Source organism: Delphinapterus leucas, chromosome 17 (genome assembly GCF_059928025.1).
Source record: "Delphinapterus leucas isolate spDelLeu-1000000601 "Yukka" chromosome 17, BTC_Dleu_Yukka2, whole genome shotgun sequence".
Classification (NCBI taxonomy): domain Eukaryota; kingdom Metazoa; phylum Chordata; class Mammalia; order Artiodactyla; family Monodontidae; genus Delphinapterus; species Delphinapterus leucas.
In genome coordinates this window covers 71,155,389-71,181,789 of record NC_143145.1, presented here as the reverse complement: position 1 = coordinate 71,181,789, position 26,401 = coordinate 71,155,389, and the positions used below count along the sequence as shown (strand labels likewise).

At 38.8% G+C, this 26,401-nt stretch overlaps 1 protein-coding gene across 6 annotated transcripts in view; it reads right to left on the bottom strand.

Annotated features, from left to right (window-relative positions):
- Positions 1–26,401, bottom strand: part of NCOA2 (nuclear receptor coactivator 2) — a 271,444-nt gene that overhangs the window by 139,467 nt on the left and 105,576 nt on the right. The window contains exon 2 of one of the 6 annotated variants that reach the window (XM_089899039.1): positions 1–26,401. This exon is cut by the window's left edge and continues 14,928 nt beyond it. The exons of the other annotated variants lie outside the window; for them this stretch is intronic. The gene's annotated coding sequence lies outside the window, so the exon portion shown is untranslated. 6 annotated transcript variants of the gene reach the window in all.

Sequence of the window (26,401 nt, the reverse complement as noted above, 5' to 3'; positions counted from 1 at the left end):
CTATGTACTTATTTTACCCTAAGTATACCCTAAGAAAGTGGCCCAGCACTATGATTTTAAGCTCTTTGATGTCAGAGCCTGTGTATTACTCATCTTTGTATTCTCTATAGCAGTTATTATGATACCTTGGTAAATAATATAAGATTAAATTGTTAAATTTGATGGCACCGATAACAATTCTGCAGTATTTCAAAAACATTTTACTCCAGAGACAATTAAGGGGTTTAGAGCAAAAAATTAACTATTACTAAAACACATATGAGAAAAATTACTATTATTTGTAAAATTTTAGACAAAGAAATAAGTATTACATAGTAATTGGGTGCATAACAGTTTACTGTGATTTAAATACAAAGCCAGGGGCTTCCCTGGTGGCGCAGTGGTTTAAAGTCCGCCTGCCAATGCAGGGGACACGGGTTCTAGCCCTGGTCTGGCAAGATCCCACATGCCACGGAGCAACTAGGCCCATGAGCCACAACTACTGAGCTGAGCCTGCATGTCTGGAGCTTGTGCTCCACAACAAGAGAGGCCGCGACAGTGAGAGGCCCGCGCACCGCGATGAAGAGTGGCCCCCGCTTGCCACAACTAGAGAAAGCCCACGCAGAGAAACGAAGACCCAACAAGCCAAAAATAAATAAATAAATTAATTAATTAATTAAAAATACAAAGCTAGGATTAGAATGAAGAGTCTCAGACTATGCCCAATCTTCAAAGTCTAAAGAATATGTCGAAGCAACGAATAAATTAAGAATAAGGGCTTCCCTGGTGGTGCAGTGGTTGAGAATCTGTCTGCCAATGCAGGGGACACGGGTTCGAGCCCTGGTCTGGGAAGATCCCACATGCCGCGGAGCAACTAGGCCCGTGAGCCACGACTACTGAGCCTGCGTGTCTGGAGCCTGTGCTCCGCAGCAAGAAAGGCCGTGACAGTGAGAGGCCCGTGCACAGTGATGAAGAGCCGCCCCCGCTTGCCACAACTAGAGAAAGCCCTTGCACAGAAATGAAGACCCAACACACCAAAAATAAATAAATTAATTAATAAACTCCTACCCCCAACATCTTCATTAAAAAAACAAACAAAAAAAAAAACTTAAAAAAAAATAAGAATAAGACAAACTCAGTAAAACCCTCAATCCTTGTACTAACTTTTATTACATACTTCGGTATTTTGTTATTGAGTGGAGATCCGCCATGTAAAAGTCTTATGACTGGTACAAACTATGCCATATGTAAATGAGAAATTAAAACGCCTGAATAAAGGACAAATTCACTGCACTGGATCCCTGATTCGGTAGTTAAACACAAGACTTATTAGTCAGAGGGATAAGCCAAATATAAAGTGTTAAGAAAATCTGACAGAAGACATCTACTCTAAGTCATTCCTTTGTATTCAACACCTCTACTGAGAAACAGAGTTAGAACCATAGCCCTCCTTTAAAAAGCTATCTAAAACAAAAGCAAATAAAGTCAATTCTCCAGTAGCTTAGATATTATAAACGTGTGAATACATGCTCAGAGAGTGGAAATAAATCTTAATATTTCAAAAATATTTCTTGACCCTAACACCTCCAAAGGGGTAAGAGTTTAATGAGGATTAAGGGCCTATCTATCCTTGGTGCTGAGCTAGGCACCATACCTAATCATTTTCCTTAAACAAAATAATGAAGAAAAAAATCAATAGCTTAAATGTTCAACTTCTAGTGTTAAGTATCCCAAGCACTATTATACAGTCAACCAAGGAAATGAATGAAAAGTACACTAACATGCACCTCCCACTTTTAAGATACTAAAGGCTGTCAATTTGTTTTCCATAAAAACATAGCCAATATCACTTATTTTGATAGAAAAAACTATTCCTTAGAAGTTCCTGGCTAAAAAATGATTAACAACTAAAAATATTTACAAAGAGCTTAACAAAAATGAAAAGAATCGCTGTTACTATTGAAACATGAACTAGTGAATGGACATTTGTCTGGGAAAAGCCACATTATCTGGGTTCACATGATGGGTCATCATAAAGATAAAACAGCATATTACATTTTGCTAACATGACAATATGCTTTAACAGAAAAGATGAAGGAATGACAAAATCATGGGAAATGTTCTCATTTGGAGGAAAAGGCTTAGGATATGGCAAATAGTGAATATGATGGCAAAACACTGCAGTGAAATTTGAGTCTTAGTTTAGTAAAACATGTAAAGTTCAATTAAGAAATACTTCAGTACATACAGCAGGTATTATGAAATAATTACAGCAAAAGAAATTAGCAAGCACCTAAATATCAAAGCTTCAAATTAAAGTGATTTTAAGCACAGTTAATGTTTACTGAGTGCTTAGTAAGCGCTAAGCCCTTTACACCCATTATCTCGTTTAATAACAACCCTAAGAAGCAGACATTTATCTTATCCCCATTTTACATTAAGTGTCAAAGCTTGGATTCACACCCAGAATCTGACTTGGTTCTTTACCTACTACAATAATATACATTGTACTAACATATATGTATTAACATATGGTTCTTTAACCGTATAGTAATGTACACTATTAACGTTCATGTAAATTTAATGATCAATCGCATACACAGGATAATTAACACGCCCAATCCTCTTGTAATATGGGAGTACTCCTATGAATTGCTCAAATCTATACATATTTAAGTACTTCTACATAAAGAAGAGGAGAGAGGCAAAGTAGTGACACTTGGTTCCTGACGTGGAACAAAGAAACCAGGGTCACTCTTTTTGCAGCTCCTTGAAATCACAGCCCAGATAGGGGCGTGGCTGGGATGCTGTGGGAGGGATACATCCTGCCGAATAAACCATGGTCTCTCAACACACTGAATACGCAACTTTAATAGGCTTATACCAGCTTGGGGAGAGAAGGAGGACGAGAAGCCAGTGGGTAAAAGCACAATCTAGCTAAGGCAGTTGGCAGCCAATGTGGGAAGAGAACGCCTAAGAAGGCTGCCTTAATTTCTGCTTTGATCCAAAAGAGACGGTATTTCTTTTTTATCTTTAAGGAAGAGGAGTAGTGAGCAAGGAGGGCATGCATTCTGCGGTACCATCATTTTTAGAACCATCGTTTTTATATATACAGTACCATCATTTTTAGAAAAAAGAAAAAGCCATATTTATGCCTCTTATTTTTTAAATCACTAGTTAAGGTAAGCCTATAGTTTCTACCACTAATTTTAGCATTTTCCTTTTGTTCTAAAAATCAAGGGTCAGTCAAATTCTTATTTCTAAATTAGGGCAGTCGACCACACAGGAGTCTACCAAGGATTAGCTAAAGGTCTGAAACATTTTAATAGTTTATTAAAAATAATACAAATATACATACACGTATCTACCCAGAAGTCAAACTGAACAACTCTACCAACTGAACTAAAATATATTTGTTTACATTTTTAAATGGAATAAGGTAAAGTATACATCCCTCTGGCTCAAGATAAATATGTTCCTAAAATGTACATAAAATGTTTCTCACCTACCAAATACTATTTTCCTATTAAATCACATGATTTAATACGTTTCCTTCAAAAAGAAAAACCACACTGATGGGCTGAGCTAAAAATCTGGAGAGGACTTCCCTGGTGGCGCTGTGGTTGAGAGTCCGCCTGCCGATGCAGGGGACACGGGTTCGTGCCCCGGTCCGGGAAGATCCCACATGCTGCAGAGCGGCTGGGCCCGTGAGCCATGGCTGCTGAGCCTGCGCGTCCAGAGCCCGTGCTCCGCAGCGGGAGAGGCCACAACAGTGAGAGGCCCACGTACCACAAAACAAAACAAAACAAAACAAACAAAAAAATAAATAAATAAAAATCTGGAGACATCTAAGCACATGCCTAAGAAGTATGTATTCCAACAGGGGCCTGCAAGCCATCAGCTGAGTCCCAATGGTTTAGGTCGATTACTAGTGAAAATCAAAAAACAACTGAAAATGATCAGAACCTGACAGGAAAACGACTGATGCTGACCCCTCTCCATCTTGACCAACTTAAACTCACGCAGCAGAGCCACACAGACACAAATGATGATACCTCTCTCTTCCCTTAACAGAGCCCATTACTTAGGGTCAGGATTGTATAATCAAGATGCACAAATTATATTTTAAAATTCATTATGAGAAAATTAAAAATATTTCGTGGAGGTATATTTATCAGAAGCTAATTCTTTAACTTTCTTTCAGATAATTTTAAGTGCCAATATAGCTGTGACACTCACTAAAGGGTCTTCTTAGGTTCAACTAAATATTCACACTCAAAACGACCATAGGCAACACCTGGCATCAGTCTCCTGAGAAGGATACAGGTCAGAACAGGGCTTGCCAGCCAGGGAGCATTAGGCTCTACTCCGCCATGGAAGTACTTCCACCAGACCAAGGATCAGTTCCACCCTGGATGGGTGCAGGAGCTGCCCCTTTAGAGGTTTCCTGCTCCAGAGAAGCCAGTATCTCTTTTAACAAGTTCATAGGCAAAGCTTCCAAAGTCCCTGTGGGGGAAATGCTTGTTTATAAGACTCACTGCACCCAGGGAATCTCAAAGCTAGAGCTGCCGGCATCAGGTATTTGTATTTCATTCATCCTCCTATTCAAGATGCAGTTAACCAATCAGGGGTCATTTTTACTGAATATAATGTTGCCTAGAATCATAGCTGATATACAGTCTTATCAGACTACCAAAGGAACAGAGTTAACCAAAAGTTAAAAATGCCAACCTGAAGTATCTCGATTATATCAATAACTCTAAATCAATATAAAAGGGAATTCCCTGGCGGTCCAGTGGTTAAGACTGCACTTCCACTGTAGGGGTCCCGGGTTCGCTCCCTGGTCGGGGAACTAAGATCCCACAAGCCGCACAGCACGGCAAAAAAAAAAAAAAAAAAAAAAAAAAATATATATATATATAAAACATAACATAGCCCAATAGAAAAATGGGCAAAATGTATTAACAGGCAGTTAAGAAGAACCAAAATGGCCAATGTGTAGTCTCAATGGTAATCAGAGAATGTCTATTAAAAGTAAAATGAGATACCATTCCACACCCTTAACATTGTCAAAAATTAAATCTTAAATCGCATATTTTACAACCCAGCAATTACCCTCCTAGGTAATACCCCAGAGACATTCTCACATGTACACAAGTTGGCATTCACAAAAACGTTTGCTGCTGGAATGCTTACAAGTGCAAAAAATTGGAAACAACCTAACTCTTCATCAAGAGGAAAATGGACAAATTGTGACATGTTCATATAATGGAATGCTGTACACTGGACTGACTTGCAAATACATGGACATTATCTCAAAACAAAGTTACAGGAAGAAAGCAAGTTGCAAAACAAAATGGGCAGTGTGAGATATTTAATCAAGTTTTACAACATACAAAATGATACCAAATATTATAAACAATTAAAAAAGAGTAACAGTAAAAAGCAAAAATAAAAAGCATGGGTACAATAAACAACAAACTGTAGAAAGCAGTTATCTTTGAGAAAAGAAAGAGAATGCTATAAATAATCCAAAGAAAAGGGGTCAAAAAAGTGTTTTTTTAATTGGTAAAGAAGAATAAGCATTTAAAATCCAAATAAGATTTTATCTTGATAGTTCTCGATCAGGAAACACTACAAGACACTGGTTCTCTTTAACTTTAAGACAATCATTCTATTTGTAACTCTATTTTTTTTGCATTGAACTTCTCTCTTTCAATCTACTGACTGCCTTTCTGATGCCAGGACCCTCGGTCCAGTTGGGACGCAGCGCCCACTGCTCTAGACCAAGCCTTCGCCTCCCACTCTTCTCCTGGCCTCTGGCCTCCTCCTCTCCATTTCACCCCCAAACTCACCCTGTGCACCAAGAGCAAATCAATCAACATAAAATGTCACTTTGGTAATCTCACTCATCATATCCTGAGATGTAAATCTCTGATGGCAGCCACTGCCTGGAGAATGAAAGGAAAAGGCTTTTAACCCAGCGTTTAAAGGCCTCAGAGTTGGTTCAACGTGTGTCCTCTATTCCTCCTCTACACAAAGGGTTCTCTGGCTTTGCTCATTCCCCTCTCCTGCTCTTTGTTCAAGCTGTATCTCTTGCCGAGAATGCTACACCTTCACCACCTCTCTTCAGGTATCCAGATCTTAGTTGCCTTTCAAGGCTTTGCAGCGTGTTTTATCTCCCCCATAAAACCCTCCCTAACCAATGTGCCCTAATTTGGACTCATTTGTTCATTCAAATACTTATTGGATGTAGGCATGTGGCAGGAGACTTAGCTCTGGGGGCACTCGTGGAATGCCTATGTATACTACACATGAATTAAAAACTGGTGGTCCAAAGGCTAACACTCCGCACTCCCAATGCCAGGGGCCGGGGTTTGATCCCTGGTCAGGGAACTAGTTCCCACATGCCACAACTAGGGGTTCGCATGCTGCAACTAAAAGATCCTGCATGCTGCAACGAAGACTCAGCATAGCTAGCTAAATAAATATTAAAAAAAAAAAAATCTTGGTCTTTTTGTTAAAGTTTATATGTCAACCTCAACTATGCTACAAGCTTCTTAAAGGTAAGGGATTCATTTTTTTCCCACTGAGCAACTAACTTTGTAGTGGTCAGAGTTCAATAAATTATCTCTGGTTAAATGAATTTTGAAATGATAAGGTTATATCACCTAATTTTTTGACCCAAAATAATTAACACTTATCCTTGGAGCTTTGAATAATGGCAACATTTTCTTGTGAAGTACATATCTAGACAACAAGAACAATGGACTTGGAGTCAGAAGGTCTTACTTGAACTTAGGCTCCACTACTTACTACCTCTGGCCATAATACTCTCTCTCTCATTAATCTCCATAAAATGAAAGTATTCACACCTATCTGAGAAGACTTTCACAACTGTTATGAGGAATAAGTAAATTAGGAAAAGACCTATGTTGTTTATTATGTAAGAAGAGAGTCTACCTGGTTCCTCAGAAGAATTATTAACCTCTGTTATAAATCCTTGCTCTCCTGCTTGGTAGAGTTGCCCATATGAGAAGCAGCTGGTCTTGAAATCAATTTCTACAATTTGGAGTCTGCCCTTGTGATCTTCATTTGGAGCGCATTCTTGGAACCACCATTTGCCCTCTGTCCTGTCTTAATATTTAAGGCCCACCTTCCCCTTTGGCAGTGCCACAGACCCACTGCCCCGCTATTTCAGTTACCGGTCTCAGCTCAATGAGACCCACACCTGCAAGCTAATTTCCAGTAGACCATCCAGTCTATAATATATCCTCTAAATTTACTGATACTCAATGTAGCAATTTTTATATGATATGGCAGCAAACAGAAATCTGTGCATTCAGTTTGTAGGCAAAAATCTTACATTAGGCATAGTTTGACTACTTCTTTCTAAATCTTTTCTTCCTGGGTCACGTTTCTATACCACAATGCAACACCTAAGTAACCACCACATAATATCTAAGATTATGGGCTCCAGTGCCAGACTAGTTTAAACACTGGCTGCGCTAGACGTGTTGCTTCAGAAAAATTATTTCACACCTCCGTGCCTCAGGTTCCTCTCCCGTGGAAGAGTACCACCAGCACCAAAGCCGCCAGCACCACTACGTACCTCCTAAGGGCTGTAGGGTGAAATGAGTCAGCACAAGTACAGAACAGCACCTGATACGAATGCTGTACAAGTTCTGTACTTTTCAATAGGTGGTAACACCAGTTACTGGAGGAATAAGTATCGTTTTAATGCTTTAACAGTGAGGTTGAGCAAGTATCTTTCTGGCGAGGAGGTCCTTTTAAACTTAAAAAATTATAGGTATGATATCAGCTATCTACTCAGTTTATCTATAAGGATACATTTATAAATAAATTTATTTATAATTTCATTCCCAACAGGTTCATTGTTTTTATAAGAAAAAATATTCCCTAGGGAAAAAATGTGAAAAGCAGGGAAAAGTAAAGAAAGAAGGGAAACACTCATATTTCTACTACCTGAAGATACTATTTAACAAAGATTAACAATTTTTAACAAAACATAGTTTTAAAGAAGTTGTATAAAAATGAATCCTACCATTGTCACCTAACAGCATCGCAAAAGTATTTTTCTTTATTATTTCAGCCTTTGAAAATATTATTTTTAATAGTACCATAATATTCCAAGTCGAGTTCATATATTTCAAAGCAAACATAGGCAGGCTTTTCTTGTAATAACTGCAACCAATATACAAAATACATGTATTTACATTCTGTCAACCTAAATTCATCCTCGATAAAAAAAAATTCATAGATATGCCTAGGCTGAAACTTAAATTTTCAATCAAATAGCTTAGGGTGCCTCAGGTTATACATAAGGCACGTGTTACATATAACGCATATTCACTGAAACCCCAATTACTAATTCTACCACATTCAACATATACCACCTCTGATTGACTAACAGCAGCCAGTGAAAATGTTTCATTTACAGAAACAATCAGGGAAGCATCATGGTTTGATAACATGAGCCACTGAGCTGTGAAGGTGAGAACCGGGATTCAGGTCCCAGCACAGCCCATAAGTAACCATGCAACAGCCAGAAAATTGTTTACTAACTACAGGCCTTAACTTTGAAGGAATTACATGATTCCTAGGGCCTCTTCCAGCTCTAAAACAAAGATGCTCAGAAATAAAGATGATCACAGTTCCATCACCTACACGCAAATCATCTGTCCTAGTTGACAGATGATTCTTACTGATGGAAATCATATCCTAATACCTGGAATTATGTTCAGTGCTGCCCCAGACAGCCTGCGCTTCCTTGCTATGTAAATTTTCTTTAAAACTAAAAAATTACAATAACAATTCTACTTTAGTCTTTCCTGCCAGCTTGGCACCCCTACCTCTTTTTACAACAACAACTAAAAATAAAAATTAAATATTTGTAGTTGCTCTCGCTGAAGAAACTTTCGCTTCTGTGGTGCACAAGAAAACTTACTTTGAAATCTGCCTAACCAACAGACGACAATACTGTCAGTTCAAATAAATATGCTTGCATGGTTAACAAAAAAGAACGCTGTACGAAATCATGCTTGAATTCATTTATTTTGAACACGTACCTAAGAGCAATTAGTTTAAAGATAAAGACAACAATGATGGATTACCTACCCCATATTTATTTAAAATAGAGTACCTGCTTTGCAGGAGTTTTCAAAGCAGATTAAATTAGCAACTAAAAATCTATGAATGCAGTCCAGAATGCTAATTTTGTTAATATTCTGTTTATTTGTAATATGCAGCAAAAGGGAAGAAATATGTTGAAAAATATATCCTGGCCCATTAAAAAAAGCAACACAGGCATATGCTTTTTTAATTTTTTAGACATTTCCTTAAAGCAAGGAGGAACCCTCTCTTTGCCAGCTTTCAAATAAACATTCACTCCTGGTCTTAATTATAAACAAGATGCAGTACAGTAAATGACAGGTGTGCGGTGTCTTTCTCTTTAGTTAATAGAAAATAATACACTCAAAGAAATGGGGCAAAGTAAGCACCAGAGTACTGCCAAGGAGGCTAAGCTTATTAACACTAATTTTTTACGTTTCAACTGACTAAACGTACCTGTAATTGGTACCCTGGTTGTAAATTTAAACTGTTATGCTTATGCAATAATCAGTCATTATGCGCTTTCTTTTGTGTTCTCTAATGGGAAAACTGGGAAGGTCTTTCCCGTTTTTAAATTAAATGCTTTAATAAAGTAAGATTTTTAGGAGAACAAATACTCAACTTCTTACGTTGTAAATTAGTAAAAGCTGCTCTCACTGGACTTGTCTGTGTAGAAACTACAGTGATTAAATGCTTTCCAGAGCTTACATGCTAGTGCTTTCAACATCAAGAACTAAAACCAGGATCATGTCAGCGCTCTGTTCTGCTAAGCTTTAGACAAAGGGTGAGCCACGGCGCAGTGGGCGGGCTCTGGCCACGCTGAGATGCGCAGAAACGCCACAGCGACCCGGAACGACCAAAGACGGTCTGCTTCTGACCCCATGTGCTTGCACACTAGCCCAGAACCCACGTGTTTGCCAACACGGCTTCTACACATTCAGCTAGCAGAACTTATCCTCTCTCCTGCATCACTGCCTAGTCAAGAAAGTTCCTAGCTGAAAGCCCTCCACTCTCCACAGGAGAAAGTTCAGACAGATTCTAGGAAACTGGAACAGGAGATTGGGAAAATGTAGCGATTCTGCACGCAGGCGTATAACTACTGAAAGAAATGTTTTAAAGTATGTGTATTTTGAGTCAACTGATTTCCAACTTATAGAAATTTAGTTGTAAATAGTTGAAAAACAGAGTTGTGAAAACACTTTTTTTTTTGGTATTTCAAAATGTGTTCAAACTTGGTAGAATATGCAGTATCTCTGAAACTTGAAGCTTTTTCACGTCTCTTCTCTCATCTTTAAATTGCCTCTAAAATTTCATCGCCAGTATTCTGCTACAGGTACAGACATGGCTAAAACACATTCATCCCAGAAGGAGGTCTGTTTACAGAAATTAAGCCACATTCAGTCAAAGCAAAGCACATGCTTCAACACGAAAAGCCTACCCACTCCTCCAAAACATCCTTAGTAGTGTCTGTCTGACTTATCTTCATGTCTCTTCTATTCCTCCCTTAAGTTTTCTTTGTCATTTTTGTTTATATTACCCTGTGCTTTTCCTTTGATAACAGTAATTTTAAAAGGCTCAAGAAACTTTCTTCTGACTGTAGATTTAAGAGCACGCGGTCCTGTAACCTGTGGGTCTAAAAGCAGAGAACCCCTTGCTCCACCTCTTAACATCTGTCACAAGAGTCAGATTACAAATCAACCCAAAGAGGGGGTCAGGAGGTGGAAGTGAAGAGGGAACACAAGAAAAGGAACAACCTGGTTACTGGTTAGGTCATCGGCAGAAACTATAATATACTTTCGATTCCTTATCTGATACAATCATACCGAGGGATCTCATGTTAGAAAACAGCATTAAACTGAATGTTTAATGGTTGAAAAAAAGAGACCATTCTACTTTCCTAAATAGGAATCCTCTTTGAAGATGTAAAATAATAATCCTTTTATTGGTCAATCTACGGAGATTTGTTAAAACACGTATGAAAAAATAAGTATTTTCAGTGAAGAAAACTACTCTTTCATTCCCAGTTTTTTAAAAGAGACTTCTAATGTCATCAGAAATATTAACAGAGAAATACATTAATTACAAACCAACGGATAACAATATATGTAAGCTACTTATGCATTTTACTAGAAAAATAACTTTATCTCTGATGCTTTCTATTTTAAAAACTGACCTGTGCATTGCTTTTAATAAATGTGTTTCTAAATCTTCTGAGATTACTGAAGTGGACAAAGAGATTAATCAGTACCTATTTATGGGCTGCCAAAATATACTTTTAATTTTTTAAATGATAAGAGAAGCCTAAGGCAGTTGGCAAACATCTCAGTAATCTGAGTCTAAACAGTTTTAACTTATAACTTTATGCCAAACAAACTTATTTCAAGGAAACATTTGACTAAAGCAACAATAAAAACTTGTAAAATGCTGAACTTTTTTAAGGTACTAGATGGTTCTCTAATATATACAAACACCCAAAGAGCAATTTAGATCCAACTTTTACCCCATTAAAACACTGAAGTTTCCAGAGCACAGAGTGTAACCTGATCATAAGTGCTATGAAGGGTGAGAGTTGACTCTATGCTAAATCTTGCCATCTGTAGGTGTTTTACACAACTCCAGTTTTTTTGGGTTTTTTTCAAATGGGTCGAAAGTTTACAGTACATTTTTTGCTCATTACCAATCACAAAATTCTTTTATGTTATGTCATCCTTGAACAATTCTCTGAGCAATTTGGGTATACCCAATCATAAATTTGCACAAAAGCTCTATCCCCAAATCCATTCACATTCCTATTATGGATAGTCTTTAATGATAAAGCAAATAATATTTATTTATATATTTAGGAAAAGGATTAAACTTCCCACAAAATAATTCTCCCAAAGACACCACTTTTAGAATACAACAATTATTCTTACTCTAAGACTCCTATACAAAAACACGGACGGCTTGCAACCCAACAGTTCACAAAGAATGTAAAGTGAAAAAGTGTTCATACTCAGGACCTCAATTCTGTTGTTACTAAATGAACTCTCCTTATACTCAAGATGCTCACTAACCCCACTCATTTCACCTCTAATGTTCACAAGAGAAACACTGATGTACTGTGTCCCACGACTGGGATTCAGGACTGGAGAACTGTCACAGTGAGTTAGACCAAACAGATCTACACTACAATTAAACATATTAAAACGCCTGCATATAAAGAGCCCATACATGGCTAATAAAAAGGCCCTTTCACCCAACCAGTAGGTTGATCTGTAGTTCTGACAATTTTCAATTAGCAACCACTTCAAAATTCCAAAAAGTACAAATACGTCACTTTCTAAAATTCTCTCATTTTCGGTTTATTTCTCTCATTTACAGTTATCAAACTTTACTTGCCAAACTCTACCCTTAATTAATCACAGGAAATTTCCAGTAAATTGAAATCATCACCATAAATTCAGTAGGCGTAATGTGAAAGCATCAAATGGTAGAACATAGTCTTTAAAAAGAAGTAAGAAAGCAATAACATACAGCTACAGTTTACCTTCTAAAAGAATCGTAAGACCTAAAAATACTATACAAAATCATGTAAATTTGAATTCTATTTTCAATATATAAGGAAAACTTAATATTTTAAAAAACGCTTCTGAGTCCTATTTTTAAACTGAATAATTTGGCAGTACATACAATCAACTATTTAAACTATTTTATATGTAGGAGTCTGATATATTAAAATGAGTTAAATCAATGTAGTATTACTCTAATTTTAAAAACAAACAAACAAAAATCAGAGCCAACTGAAGAGGAACACATTAAGCAAAGAAAATATGAAAGAAATTTTGAATTAATGTTTCTAATTAGCAAGGGCTTTCACATAGACTTAAAAGCAAATTCCCCTTTCCCAATTAATTAGAACACCAACACAAAGAACTAGACTCTAACTGCAATTCTTTCAGAGAACTAGGATGGGACAGATGTGACCAAACAGCAGAATACATGTTCTCTAATTAAAAAAAAATTGTGACAAAAATCCTGAGTTAGATAGATAGATAGACGGATAGATGGATGGATGAATGGTGGTTCCTATGCTTAAATAAGAACACCTCTGAGAAATCATAAAGGCTGTGTAGCTGGTAGTATGGCAGAAATATTTTGGCTAAAAAATAAGCTCACTCTGCTCAAAGTAACACTAGACTTTGCAAAGAGCTTTTTGTCAGCTTACATATAATGTAAAATACTGACTGAAAAGACTTCTGAAAAAATCTAGAATTGTTCCTCTTCCTATTAATGATCCCATAATTATTACAGACATATTTCAGTGTTTGCCATTAACTTAAATAGGAGAATTTTACAATACACTCAGAGAATTCCAGTTGCTTCCTCCAAGATAAAAAGAGGCACAATACTAATGTGAAATGGATATGCCTAAATTAAATGAAAAGAGAGAAGAATTAAGAAAGAAATCTGGGACAGGACCCATAACAGCACTGCAATTAAAAAGATAAGGGAAGGAAATTCTCAGGAAAGACAAATAGATCCTCCAGCCTCTAAGATGAGGGACTTGCTCTTGGGGGGAAAAAAGATTAACATTAAAGAATAGCAAATTGAGGGGATTTAAGAAGCAAATTAAAAAATACTGCAGCAAAGCTTTCTGAGTGCCAAATTTTAAATGTACGTACGCCTACAAGTTTTGAAACAATTCTCTAAACTTCTGATACACAGACCTTTTAAAAACATAGACATCATCTACATATACATGGTATTTTTAAATTTCTGATAATTTTTCATTCTTTATTAGCTACTAAATTTTACCTACTATCTTCTGTCTCATTTTACAAGTAAAATAATTTTAGAATCAATAACAAAATGATAAAGTATAAATATACTAAAGCCAAAATATCTTGTCTTAAACAATTTCTAAGATTCTTTCTAGGCAAAGCTTAGGGAGTTTCTCCGTTTACGCCTATTCCTCAATCCCAATCATGGGCAATTCCTATAGGTTCTCATTTCCTTGGTTTCCTTATTAAAACAGTAAAGTTTTTGTTTTTTCCTGATTAGTCCAGTGATCATAAAAAAACAAAATAAGACAAAAGGGCCAAAATGGTTTGCAAAGTATTTCTGCAATAAACTATAACTGACAGAAGTCACCTAGGAGTTGAGCGGCTCAACTACCCAATTTCCTTCTGAAACCCTACACATTGATCCGTGTTGTTATTTTATCTTCCTAATTAGAGCGTGCTTTCCACCGTTCTACACTTTTATTCTACATCATCATCATTATTATCCCTTGCCTTTTCTGTTGTTCCAAGTAATAATCTTCTATTTCCTTTTTAAAAAACTGAAAGTTAGGTAAGAAATTGTTTAACGATTCTTCTTTGAAGTTGTCCAATACGCTAAACTTTTCAGTTAAATGAAACTGACCCTGAAAGTGTTTTAAAAGACCCCAAATCTCTGCATGTTAAAATAAAATCGTTCTAAACTATATTATATTGTTCCATTGCCTTGTTAAATGGTGTTCTTCGCTAATATATTAATAGTAGTATTAAGGGTTGGAGAGTTAAGTAAAGATATTTTACTCCTATACTAAATGTTGTGCAAATGCTAATTTTAGGTCGCATCTATAAGTTATTAACACTTTTATGTGGATTTGTTAATTATCAGGATTCTTACTGTCATTTCTTTTTTGATGAATATATCATAATTTATCCATTCTCCTGCTGTTACACATTTAAGGTTTTTTTTCCCCCCCAGTTTTATGCTATGTCCTCACTGTCATTTCTTGATGTATTTTAAATGCCTGTTTCTACCAGCTCGTCTTCTGTTTTCCAGATAAATTAAGGGTGATTTACTCCCATATTCATATTTTTCATAATAGCTTTATTGAGATATTCACATCCAATACAACTCAAATGGTTTAAATTTGCACAATTCAATGGTTTTCAATATATTCATAGAGTTGTACAACCAACACCACAGTCAGTTTTAGTACCTTTTTATCACTCTGCAAAGAAGCCCCATTAGCAGTCTCTCCCATTTCCCCCACTCCCAGTCCAGTCCCTGGCAACCACTAACCTTCTTTCTATCTCTAACAATTTGCTTATTCTATACAATATGTGGCCTATTATTACTGGCTTCTTTCACTAAACATAATATTTTCAACGCTAATCCATTTTGTAACACATATCAGTACTTCATTTCTTTTTCTTGCTCAACAATACTCTACAGTGTGTACATACCACATTTTATTTTTCTTGCTGATAGACATTTGGATTGTTTTCACTTTATGGCAGTTATGAATAAAGATGCTATGAACCTTCTCATATTCATATTTTTATAAATATAGAAAATCTACTAAACAGTCTGTGCTAATAGCACGATGTAGATCACAGGGACCCTCGGTAACCAGAGAAGACAAAGCCAGGTCGTCTGTCGGACCTAGAATGAGGGCTCCATTCCTGAGCCTTCAATTACTACCTTCCTACCGAACTGCTCCAATACTGCTCGGATCTGCTTAAGTAACCCCATCACCTCTGCCACTACCCCTGTGTTCGACTCATCATCTCACCATCGAAGGATTTACTTTGATGGCCTAAATGTGGCTCAGTCTCCAGTCCTGCCCAGTGCAGGGTATTCATTCCAAAATACAAATTTCATCATTTCATTTCCCTGCATCAAACCCTTCAATAGATCCCTGACGCACTTAAGGTTAAAGTAAAAATGGCTTCGTAAGTAAGACGCTTAGATGATCTGGCCCCACTAACCTCTGCAACCTTGACCTCTGACTATGTCTGTGGCATCTATAAGGAATTATTTCAGTTAATTACTCTCTCTCACCACTGAACCTTTGTACACGCTGCCCCCCTGCCGGGAACGCCCCCCCACCCCCCCATGGGTGCTTCCCTCAGCCACAGAACTGTTTACACTCTGTTTATAACCAGCATCTCCATGATAATATAAGCGCAAAATGAGAAAAATTTGTGCTTTTCTCAGTTAGTGGTTCTAGTACAATGAATGGCAAAGAGTGGATTCCCAACACGTATTTGTGGTTTTGATGAGAGAATGCTACTTACTGGCATACCTGAATAATTCCGGTGAGGAGGTAAGACTTTTCAAGGCTCCGGGCTTGAAAAAATATTGGTGAAAAAAACACAAAACACAAGCCTGCATCCTGGCTTAAAAATCTCTCTGCAGTAGAGGCAAGTAACCCTCCACTGGCAGGCCATATGGTTCCCAATAGGACTGCCATCACTTCCACACAGACTCTAGTGTGACCAGGGACTCGGGAAGATGCTTGCTCTACCTCCAGTCCCCTGGCAGGACTGATCCATAAATAGGCGGGTAGTACGTGCTACGCCAGTGAGAGTCATTCCTGTGGTTTTTGCTGGCACTATCAGGAAAGAAATGCTCTCTTTAAAGGGGAACACTGGCTGTTAAAGTAATGTAAGCCAGAGCTGCTGACGGCCTTCTCTGCCATCACATAAGGTCCTAATTGAAAAAAGAAGCCAACACAGAAGAAAGTGGAGACAAAGGAAAGAGAGAAGTTTCTGATGGCATCATTTAAATCGTCCATCCACATGCACCCAGGGCTGGTTGTGGCCTTGGATTTCCCAGACATGTGAGGAAGTAAATTCCAGTATGGCTCACACTGGTTTGAGGTTTTTTTCTGGCAGTCAGAAGAGTCCAGGGCTGCACATCAGGGACATCTACCTGTGTTAGCCTATAATTAGGCATCAAAATAAATGACTATTTTTCGTTGTTGGTGCCATTTTACACTATATACACTAAACATTTATAAGCTCAGGCAAAGAATATGCCCTATTCTTAGGGATACGCTAGTGGAAGGCATGACTTCTGATAACAGAGCTGGACTCCGACTGCTTCCTTTGGTGGGTGAAACAATGCAAGAAGGTTGCCAGAGCCAGGGCAGAATCCTAAGCCCCTGGAAACTGGGAGACCCGAAGCTTTCAGAATGATAAAAGCCAGCACCAGAACTAGACCAACTGAGAGCAGACCATGATTCTGTAGGAATCCATGTTACTTACTTTAAGTCTCAGACACTGTTTTTTTTTTACCTACACAACCACGGGTAAATCAAAATTCATTTGTTTTCCAGGGAATCAATCTGGTGAAATTAAAGATCAGGTTTGGTTGTGTTGAATTCTTCCCAACTTCATGTAAGATGCAGGAATATTGAATTTTAAACACAGTCCACCAATTACTTCCCTGTGGATGAATTAAGAAGGGCAGAGCCAGTTCACAAGGTGTTCATGAAACAAAACTGGGTGTTCATCTAAGCTAGATTTCTTTTCTTGAGGACAGGGCGAGATATGGAAACTAAGACATTATCTGTGTCCTCAGTGACTGATAGAGTACAGCAGGAAGAACAATATGACGGAGGAAAACCGGAAAACTGGATGTGAGCCCAGGCATCCCCACTGTGCAGGCTTGGAGCTTTTCCTGACCAGTTTTAGTTTTTCCTCACAGGAATCCATCCTATCCCTTACTACGGGGCCCTTTCTCCTAAAGAGTGGCTTTGCATTACATTGTTGGTGACTTCCCACTGCATGTGAAATATAAAAAATGGGAGGCCAGTGTGGGCTGTGTGGAAAGGACGTCGCACCAGATACAGCTATGTGCAGCGGGAGTGAGGGTGACGAGGAGGGGCACGTGTGTCAGCCAGCCTGGCTACAGAAGCTTCTGAGGAAGATGCTCACTAAGCACCATGAGGTCAGTCATTACATTTTAGGAAAAAATATATTAGAAATGCCAGGTATGAAAGATGCTTCTGTAGTGGTAGTGACTTAAATCCCTCTCCCATTCATGGAGCATAGCCTGTAATAGAGAAAACATGCATGTGGCTTCCAGGAGATCAGGGGAAAAGGTAAGGGAACTGCAATTGGCTAGGGAGTATTCCCAGAAAAGCCCCTAAACTAGGAAATTCATCATCGCACTGAATTTTCTTGGATGGTAGCGGCCAAAGGAACAACACTGAACAGAAATGAGCGGCCTCCCAGCAAAGGGAGATGCAGCCCCAGAGTCCTGCTTAATACCACACGGCAGGTGTGTTCATAGCTACTTACAGTATCTGTTTAGAAAAAGCATTAAGCTTCAGAATTTCAGGCTTTCACGTCTGCGAGATGGAGAGTATACAATAAAACCACTATTAGGATGCTCGTGAGATGACAAATGCTAGCCCCCTACCACCACCAAACTTGGTTCATTATTTATTATTTGAAGCCCTTCTAAAAATGTATGACGATAATCTCCTATTTTAATAAATATAACAATCAAAAGATAATTTTACCTTTCTCTACGATTTAAGATCTTACAGTCCTTAGGACCATCATTCTGAATATTTGATACCAATACAAAATAATGAAGCTTTATAAGGGGTGGGAGGTAATACAGAATGTCCATGGACCCAAACAAATTATTAAGTGTGTACGTGCACGTGTTATTTTCTAATTTCCTTTTAGGAGAGTCTATTTAACAGGAATGTAAAGGAATAATATTATTATTTAATTCAGCATCTCAGCATGGGGTTCATGTTAATGTAAGTTCATGATATCCAACTAGGTGCATATGGATTGATTATAAAGATTAATAAAGGGCTTCCCTGGTGGCGCAGTGGTTGAGAGTCCGCCTGCTGATGCAGGGGACAAGGGTTCGTGCCCCGGTCCGGAAGGATCCCACATGCCGCGCAGCGGCTGGGCCCGTGAGCCATGGCCGCTGGGCCTGCGCATCCGGAGCCTGTGCTCCGCAACGGCAGAGGCCACAACAGTGAGAGGCCCGCGTACAGCAAAACAAACAAACAAACAAAAAGATTAATAAAGATACCAGGCACATATCAACTAATACAAAACACTTATCAAAAAGGGGCTAGAGGGGGCTTCCCTGGTGGCGCAGTGATTCAGAGTCCGCCTGCCGATGCAGGGGACACGGGTTCGTGCCCCGGTCCGGGATGATCCCACATGCCGCGGAGCGGCTGGGCCCGTGAGCCATGGCCGCTGAGCCTGCGCGTCCGGAGCCTGTGCTCCGCAACAGGAGAGGCCACAACAGTGAGAGGCCCGCGTACCGCAAAACAAACAAACAAACAAACAAACAAAAAAGGGGGGGCTAGATAGGCAACAGGATAACTCTCCAAAGGATCCCATCTTTACTACTAAGTAATTACTATGAAATTAGGCAGGTCACTGGATTTCTTTTTTCCCAATTGTAAAATCTCCCTCGCATAAATCCCACGATTCTTTCAAAATCAGTAATGACAGTGTCAGCTGGCTAGTGCTGAGTCTGGTATAATATTGAACCCAAGTGATAGGATCCAATTCTGATGTGCAGTGCTATCCAGAGTGATCCCAGGGTCCCAGTTTTCTAAAATACTCATGTACTCACTTTGTGTGTGTACACTGTGTTTGTTCACTTGAAACTGGATTTTCATTTTCACTCCAGAAGGCCCCACTAGCAGGGCTGGGCACTGAGAATAAGAGTGGCGACAGGCAGAGCCTACCCTCCAGCACGCAGGTTCACGCAGACTCAACTCCAGATCAACTAGTTCCTCCTCTAGTGAACACGTTCTGTGTCTCAATGCCAACTGTTAACTTACTAACCTAGATCATCCATGAAATTGAGAAAAGGCTTCCAGAGATGTTCTAGGAAAAATTCAGAAAACTACTGGGGAATTTATGCCAAATATCAGAGTCGTTGTTTCAGGGATACGCCACTCAAACTACTGCATCTCTTTTCCTCTACCCCCAAAGCATCTGTAACACCCAAATGACGTGCATTTTAAATGGTCATCATGGTTTTTGTTTTTGTTTTTTTTTGATTAACTGCAGGGTCACAATGGATTTCTCTTTGTAATCTTCCAGATTCTGACATACTGAGTCCAGGAAAAAGAAACAACATGCCCAAGGTCTCACAGCCACCAGGCTGGGACCACCCCTGGGAGCTGCCCGCAGGCTCCTGGGCATGTTGCTTTTACTTGTGCCTTTTCTAATGTAAGCCACACAGATCTGAGGACTGAGGCTTAACTTTTTATCTGCTATAGCAACTGCTAGAGCAATCAGTTAAAAAAAAAAAAAAAAAAAGCATTAGAAGTCTTTATGTGGGGACTTCCCTGATGGCACAGTGGTTAAGAATCCACCTGCCAATGCAGTGGACACAGGTTCGAGCCCTGGTCCGGGAAGATACCACATGCCGTGGAGCAACTAAGCCCGTGCGCCACAACTACTGAGCCTGAGCTCTAGAGCCCGCGAGCCACAACTACTGAGCCCACGTGCCTAGAGCCCGTACTCCACAACAAAAGAAGCCAGTGAAGTGAGAAGCCCACGCACTGCAACGAAGAGTAGCCCGTGTTTGCAGCAACTAGAGAAAGCCTGTGTGCAGCAATGAAGACCCAATGCAGTCCAAAAAGTCTTTATGTGGTCTACCTGGCAAACATTTAAAATTAAAGACAACACTGCTAAAATGACATTTCCTGATATTATGTCAAAGCATAATATTCGTTTAATTTGGTGATATTTTGAGTGATTTTTCTTTCTCTTTCTCCCAAGCCTACTCTAACAAATTTAGAAACATGAACGTTCAAAAAGTACTCCCCTGGAATAAATGAGTGACCGACAGCCCCCGCTTTTAAAAAAAAAATCACTCTCTCCATCTCCTTAGTAGATGACTGCCAACAATGGCAACACCTCTTGACAACGGTAATGTACGCCAGAAATGTGATGAGAGGCTGAAAAATGTGATGAGAGGCTGAGCAAATGATTATTTGCTAGAGTCTAAAGGTGACATGCTTATCCACTGCTCAAACCTCTTTTTGTGCTTTCGTCCTCAGAATCTCTAGACTGTGCTCCCAACTGACAATGTGTGCAAAGCCCTAGTTGGGAGCAAATTTTAAGAATAAATGTCCTCCTCTTTCTCTTTCTTTTCTTTCTTCTCCCCCTAGAGGAGGCTTGATAGGATGTAAGCAGAGTAGGTGAAAAAGTAATCACAAAGGAAACATATATGAAAAGTAAATTTAGTAGAAATAAATGGTTTTCAAGAGGGAGAAATCCTAGGAAATAGATTTTTCAGGTGTTGACGCATGATTTTTTAAAGGTTTCTGGCCCTCATCGTATTTATTTCTTCTTAGAAGGCTGGAAAGGAAACAACATAATGGGAAGGGACCTCTACTCCCTGGGCCACCCTATCCCATCTCCATTTTGTCTGTTACCAAATGCCTGATCAGATCATTTGTGGTTAACTTGTGAGTATCGTTTCCTAAGTGATTGTATGTATGTATGAATGTGTGTGTGTATGTGTGTGTGCTATTAAAGATGATTTCAACTGATTATTGGGCTGTTACTCAGGAAAGAAGCCTTGCCTCTACCCTATGGCAGTATGAGTTAAGACTTTTAAGGCTTAAAATAGACAAGAAACACCAGCAGGGAAAAAAAGATAGAGAGGGTAGAGTCTATGGCCTGGACAATAGGTAGAGCTCAGCTGGGAACTGCTATTGAGATGCTGATCTGAAATTTTCAGAAATGTAACTCAATCTAGACTAGGAACAGGAATCAGAGAGATGAGGAATAGAAGCAGACGATGAGGGGAGGGAGGGAAAGGAGGAGGATCAAAGCTAACTTTTAAAAACAATGTTCTAAATGCTAGGCATTGTTCTAAGCGCTTTATGTGAATAATCTCAATACAACAAAACCGCACAGTAGCAAAAGAACAGATGTCTTAGGGAGGTAAGCAGGTGGAATTTGAACAGAAGAACACATAAGACTCAAGTTGGTATTAAGAATAAAGGGCGGGCTTCCCTGGTGGTGCAGTGGTTGAGAGTCCGCCCGCCGATGCAGGGGACGCGGGTTCGTGCTCCGGTCCAGGAAGATCCCACATGCCGCAGAGCGGCTGGGCCCGTGAGCCATGGCCGCTGAGCCTGTGCTCCGCAGCAGGAGAGGCCACAACAGTGAGAGGCCCGTGTACCGCAAAAAAAAAAAAAAAAAAAAAAGAATAAAGGACCCTCAAGGTAGGCTTTACTTCTGTAACTCTGGACCTTCTCTGTTCTCTCTGGCCAAGGTACCTGCAACTGACTACTTGTAAAAAGGACATAATATCCTTATATTAAAGCATTAAGCATTTTTTATACCTCTTCAACTATTCTTCAGTTAGACGATATATCAGATATAATTTATTAAACTCTAATAGATAAATTAAAATCTAAGAATTTACTCAGTACTTTGTATAAACCCAAGTGTTATGGCTTCCTCCCAATCATCTAGAGCAGGGAAATTTACAACCTAGTTGGGTTAGGCCTGGAACGTGGTAGCCACTGCATTCTCAGGACACTTTCAGCTAAGATTGTAACTAGCAGTTATTTTTCTGTCTTCGCGGCAATTGAGTCCCATCAACAAAAGATATCCTGTATCTGTTTCATTTCTAGCTACTCCTGTTGTAATGATCTAGAATACACAGGAGGGTTGTAAATGTCACAGCAAGATAACCACAAGGTCAAGAGTACCAAGAGAGGGACAGCGACGGGCCCAGTGTCCCTTACCTTCCCACACTGTGCACCTGCTACAATACCTTATTTTACATTTGTTGTTACATTGCTTTGTAATCCCATTTATGTAACTTAATGTTTGTTTTCCACTTCTCTTCCTACATAAAAGATGTGGGTGGAACAAAGACCAAATATATCGCTTCTGTACACCTGAAACATTCCTACTTTACTCTGTGCACAATAACTCTGTGCTCCAAAATGATTACAGACCGAACTGGAAAAGACCGTCGGTCAGCCAGGGGGTAAAAAACAAACCAGAGCTTCACTTAATCAGGAATTTCCATTTGCATCACTAGAGGTGGCTACGCTATATGTGAAAGAGGACAGAGTGGGGAATATAAAGTCCCAGCTTCAAGGTCTGGAGCTACCTGCCTCCCTATATGGCACTGAGTAATCTCCATGAGCCTCAGTGATTTCACGGATAAAATGCAGATAATTTCTCTCACCAAGTCGACGGTAGTAAGAATTTGATGAAATAATATATATATTAAGGTATAAGGTATATTAATATATATATTAATGTAGATATGCAAGAAAAGATTCCTTCTTAAAACTCCTTTATATTCTGATTTATAAAAATATTTCTACATTTTATTTTTAAAAGATGTGGTCAAGTCGTTACTAGAGGGTATATGAAAGAAAAAATTTTAAGAGACTACTAACAACCATGAGTTACGAATACAAATAAAGACTCAGAATAAAAATTTTAAGGGTAGATTTAATCAGTGCTTTAAGAAACAGCATGAATTATTAAAACACTGAAACCATATGTCACAGTATTAATTAAATTATTTTGTATTTGCTTAAAAAACAGCTTGAAAAGAGAAAAAGGAAACTGGCAGCTGCGAATAAAGTAAATTTGAGGTGGTGAGTAATTAAAACTTCTTTCTGTGTTCATCGTGAATACTGTTAATTATATCACAAAAACTCATAAGCACCTAAAAACACTAAACACGGATCCTACTGGGAACCTGTGTAAAAAAAACTGGGAGAAATCTGAGAGGGAGGGTAGCCTAATTTTTAGACATTTTATAAAATGTAAATGCCACATCTGTTCATTTAGATCATGATTATCTAAAATATAATACAGTCAACATGAAATAGAAAGTGTTCTTCAATATAAATTAAGCTTTTTGTAAAGTAATTGAAAGGATTCTCTAGTCACTCTTAGAAATATAATTTTTTCTAAATAACAACTGAAATTTGGTTTTGAATGGAACATCTCTTTGTGTGAAAAGGTCATAGGATTTCTTAATATGGGAAGTCCAGGAAATTCCTTTTTTTTTTTTTTTTTTTTTTTTTTTGCGGTATGCGGGCCTCTCACTCTTGTGGCCTCTCCTGTTGTGGAGCACAGGCTCCGGACGCACAGGCTCAGCGGCCATGGCTCACGGGCCCAGCCGCTCCGCGGCATGTGGGATCCTCCCGGACCGGGGCATGAACCCGCGTCCCCTGCATCGGCAGGCGGACTCTCAACCACTGCGCCACCAGGGAAGCCCTAAGGTTATTTTTAAAGAGAAGAACATGAAAAAGTAAGTGAGGTAGCCCTTTCCCCATCCATTAAAACAGAATAACCCATGTAAATAAAACATCTAAATCCAAATCCCACTGAATGAATTATCTGTGTAACCTCATTTGAAGCCAGCTTAACGTAATTTCTGTGACCTGCATTTCCCTTTATTAATTAATGTCACATAATCATTTCTGATGTAGTATACAATTTAGCAACTTTGTGGGCCGCAGACCCCCAGTGGGAGCAAGGGGACAGCACGTACAACGCTAAGCCTTGTCATATTCTTTCCCATACTCAGAAGGTTAGCTCGAAACTTTATTTTGAAATGACTATTTCTTTGTTTTGTTTGGATGGTCCGTTTATTTCTTCTTTATTTTTTAAGAGAACAAACGTTCACAGGCAAAAGACCACCAATGACAGACTGGGTCTGATTTCCAATTCTGCCTCTAACTAGCTAGTTAAACTAGGTGCACATCACTGGGTAAGTCACTGGACTTCTCGGTGGCTTCTTTCCCCATCTCTAAAGCGAGATCATAACAGCAGCTACTTACTAGGCTTCATCTGAGGGTTACGTGGATCATTATGGGAAGAGCTTAGAACACTGCCTGGCTCATGATAAGAACAATATGTACACTAGCAACTATAAATGATCTTTCAGTTCCAAGAACTTTCTATTACATTAGTACTAGGATTAAAACAGGATCTGTGTTGATAATACTTGGTTCCACATTTATGTCTCTGTACTGAAACCCACATTGCTGACTGGCCTATAACTATGACATTTAATCAAATATAAGTAAACTGTACATTCAATTAAATAGATGACTAAAACATTTAAGCCTTAATTTGTGTTCATGTCCTACTTTCTACCTGTTTGGGGTCCCCTCATAATTATCAGTCTTTGGTAATACAGTAATGTTCCTTTAAATAAAACAAATTTATATATCTAATGACACACTGACACAGAAAAGCTACATGCCCATATATGGGCAGCAGTAACGTTAAAAATGTTCTATGAACAAAAAATGAAAAAAAAAAAAAAGAAACAATGACATGTTGCTCTATATAATGAAAAAAATATTAATGACGTAGGATGAGTCTAACTCGATTTCCTTCATATTCCTGATTCTCATCTTTTGAGCACTTCTGACAAAATTCATTTTGTAGTATCTGATGGGACCAGTTAATTAAGTTTCCTTTTCTGAGATAAGAATCATTTTCCTCAACTAATATAGAAGGTGGCACAAAATGTCTTTGCAATTGTTACAAGATTCAATTAAAAGCAGATGAGTTGAAAGACACAAAGTTCTGTTTCACTACAGACATTATGGCCCAGGATATAAAATTTAAATGCTTTGAAAATAAAAAGTGGTTTAGTCTTGACTTCAATCAAAGAGAATTTAGACATGATCAAAACATACTTCAATTCCTGACACAAAGAATTTATCCAGAGTTTAAATGGATACAAAACATGTAAAGGCCAAGAACCATGTCTTGCCAAAAGTAATAGTAAATGTTTGTTTTTCCTTTTCTCTCTACCCCTCAAGGTAACCTACATTTATCGCTACTTCAAAACACTGTGAAAACTTTACCTCATGAAACCTCATTGTAGTATATAAACAAATGATCAGGTATGTTATTTTCATAATCAGCCCTTGAAATTTAGTAGGAAACAGGACCCTTAATCAACAGAGACCTCAGGAAAAGTAATGATGACAATAAAAAAACACTGAAGTAGAAATACCGTAAGCCAAAGATATCAAATTTATGGGAATAAACAGATAATACGTAAATGCCTCCTATTTTCTATCCCTAGGGTCAGGAACGGTCAAGAAGTAAGTAAGCTCCTTGGTGTGGCATTCCTGGGCCCCTCAGGACTCGAGGACGGCCACCTCGAATATCCGTGGGGACTGCTGCTAGCACTGCAGGCAGCATTTGGCTCTGGGGCTGAACGGCTTTGATGACAGCCACTGTGCTGTGAAAGGTTTCGGAGGAAAAAAATTAAAAGATGGGAAACAGATAAATATAGTGAGCACACATTATGGTTTAAAGCAATAGGTACTGGCATTTAGGATATGCTAAAATCAAAATACATTTAAAAGATAACAGCACTGGGCTTCCCTGGTGGCGCAGTGGTTGAGAGTCTGCCTGCCGATGCAGGGGACACGGGTTCGTGCCCTGGTCCGGGAAGATCCCACATGCTGCGGAGCGGCTGGGCCCGTGAGCCATGGCCGCTGAGCCTGCACATCCGGAGC